This window comes from Heterodontus francisci, chromosome 22 (genome assembly GCF_036365525.1).
Source record: "Heterodontus francisci isolate sHetFra1 chromosome 22, sHetFra1.hap1, whole genome shotgun sequence".
NCBI classification, from domain to species: domain Eukaryota; kingdom Metazoa; phylum Chordata; class Chondrichthyes; order Heterodontiformes; family Heterodontidae; genus Heterodontus; species Heterodontus francisci.
This window is the reverse complement of record NC_090392.1, coordinates 72,778,885-72,782,188: the sequence shown is the minus strand read 5'-3', so window position 1 is coordinate 72,782,188 and position 3,304 is coordinate 72,778,885.

Below are 3,304 nucleotides of genomic sequence, written 5' to 3'. Positions count from 1 at the left end.
TTGAAGATTCGCTTCAGGTGCCTAGGCAGGTCTAGAGGCATGCCTTCAGTACTTGCCAGTATGTCCAAAATGAAAGTGGTGTGCGGCACCCTGCACAATATTGCACAACAGACAGGATTGCAGGTGGACGAGGACACAGATGCTCATCACTCATCTTCAGATGAGGGATCCCGCCTCCAAGAGCTGCCAGCCAATCAGGGGGCTGGCACATCAGTAATATCGGCAATGTCACCAGGAGTGGTGGCCACTGTCGAAACTCCAGGAGGCCTGGGACCTGTCCCATTGCTGGAGGCCTCGACCATAGGTAAGTGAGGCGGGGTCGCTGGTGCCAGTCAAAAAGGCCCCGGCAAAGGTGGGGTGCAGGGGGTGGGGGGTTGTGAAAGGGTGGGAGATGAGGGTGGTGGGGCTGTTACTGGAGGGGCAGCCTTTGCCATGAGGGGACCCATAAAGGAGGATCCCCCTAGCCCACGAGGAGGTGGCCTTGTTTTACTGGGCGCCCTCCCTGCATGGCAGAGGCCTCTCCACCACCACCCCACGCACCCCTCCCCCACCCCCCCCCCCCACCATCCCGCTGCTGGTTTAATTCCAATGGCGGTAGGAAGAGGCCCTTCAATGGCTATTGTTTGGCCACGTAAGGGCCTTTGGCGGGAAGGCCAACCTCGGCTTTCCAGACCCCAACTTAATTGCAGTGCAACAGGAAGGCGTCGGGCTATCTGTGCCCCCTCACCCCGCCCCCACCTTCTGCCATAATTCTATGAGCTCCCCACCTCCTGGCCCATCTGCGGGGGGCACATTAAATCCAGCCAAATATATTTGGTTGAAAATATCTTGTTTTTAAATTCATTCTCTGTAATTGCAGATAAAAAGGCAACTTACACTGTGACCACCAGCTCCTTGCATTGATCCCTTGATAAACCAAAAGCAAGGATATTCCTTAATTGTTTCTAGTATGTAAATGTTGAATTTTGCTTTCATTACGTGGGAGTATCTGAAGAAACTACACACATGTGGTATCGTGGCAAATGTAGGTGGTGAGGCTGAAAGAGAAATTGCAATTGAGAAAATACCATTTAAAGGTTGTTGGAAATGACTGACAAGTCCAGGACACTGCAGAACTGACGGTGAAGTTATGTATGTAGTGGTAGCTACAAATTTTAGAACTATAACTAGAAGAAGGCTGTGGCTCATACCAACACATTCATATTTATTTTAAGAGATGTTTGGGCGTGTATAACAAGCTTGTGATAATCTCCTGATTTTAGTCAGAATAGTGAATCGGAATATTGAATTATTAGTTTCCCGCAGTTTGTCATGATCTTACCACTAAGTCAGAAGTACATTGATCCGAGACCAACTACAGTCTTGAGAACCTAATTGAGACTTGATCCTGCAACATGGTACTCAGAGAATGTTCCACTGTCACAGGGGCTGTTGTTTGGATAAAATGCTAAACTGAGACCCTGTCTGCCATTCAGGTAGATGAATAAGATCCCGGGGCAGTATTCAAATAAAGGCAGGGAGTTCTCCTGGTGTCCTAAGATTATTCCTCCCTCAATCAATGCCAGCAAAAGCAGATTCAATGTGTTATTTGTGAGACCTTGTGGAAAGAAACTGTAACATTTGCCTTCACAGCAAAAGTGACTACGCTTCAAAATTAATGAATTGACTGTTAAGCACTTGGGGACCTCCTGAGGATGTGTAAAGCACTATATAAATCTAAACTTTTCTTCTTCATAATTCCTTGCCATTTGGTATGTAAGGACAGGGGGGATTTTCTAGTTCTGGGCAGTGGGATCACACTGAACACATTACCACACTTCCTGCGAGCTCTCTGCCTAGATTGGGCCACAAAGTGCTGTCAAAGTCCTCCTTCACTGCCAAGGCCAGGGATTGGAATCTCAGGTGGCCTGCCTGCAAAATCCATCTATACTATCTTTGCACCACACTTTCATGGAATCATTTGAAAGTGTCTCATGCATCCTGCAATGTTGTCCACTGTCCAAATCAGTGAGGTGGTCATAGCTACCTCATGGAACTGCAATCCATGAAATGCATGGTAACCCTAGAGCAAGCCACAGCACAGACTGCATTATCCAAAGTCTTAAGCGCAGTGGTGTTTTTGCTCATATATGTCAGGCTGGCATTTATAGAGAGGTTGGACGATAGGCCTTAGGTATGTACAGGAATCTTGCTGGTTGAGTAACAAGATGCCGGCGTATCAAATTGAGAGACATTGAGGCAAGAGTTTTATTGATCTCATTGCTGCCTAGCACTGCACTTCCATGGAGGTCATGAAACAGGCAGCAATTGCACCATAGGACATATAGGGCCAAACAGCAACTGCAGCCTCAGAAGAGCAGGGCCACTCTTTGCTAAAAAGATGCAGAACTACCTCCATCCCAGAGGCATACGTCAACACCCAGCAGACACCCACCGTCCTTCCATTAGGAAAACACTCAGAGTTGTAGAATAGATTCTCGAAGACATGCCATGTACTGTCGTCAAAGGAAAGAATGGGCTAAGAAATGCCAAATATCCAATTCATTAAGAGACACAAGATTCACAGCAGATACTAATCCCCTCAGCTATTATACTCAACAGTGTCAGTTATGTGAACATATAAGAGAATTGGTGCATGAATATCCGTCTCACCAGGGAGGCTTTAAATTAGGTGCCGCAGCTGGCATTGAAAATGTGCAGGGACAGTCAGCCAACTGCCATGCATTACCAAGGCAGTTCAGGTAAAACTTCTTCAACTTTCATGAGACCACAGGGACCTTCCAGGCACTCACAGGGGACATCACAGGAATTAGCCACATTGTTTTTCTTTTGAACCGCTGACACTTCCTTTTATGCACAATAAAGGAATGGTAAAATGTAAGACATTAATTAATTTTAGTTTTCAGTGCTCCTGGGGTATGTGTCTAATCCTTGTGTATTTATCCTTGTGTATTACAAGCAATAAACACTGGCATACAACATACTAGGGAACTAGCAAGACATACAAGAAAACCATGATCTCTGACTAAGCGAGGGGCTACAGCCACTGTAGGTTCATTCTTTTCAGATATGGCACCTGTGACACTTGTGCAGGGCTATTGCATGTAATGAGTTCTTTCATGTTGTCTGATGCAACATAAATGAGATGTATGGAGTCCAGTTGGTTGAAGATCTCAAGCAGGTTTATTACAGCTAAACTGTTATATACTGATGGCCGTGCCTTCACATGCCTAGGCTCGAAGCTCTGGAATTCCCTCCCTAAACCTCGCTGCCTCTCTACCTCACTCTCCTTCTTTAAGTCACT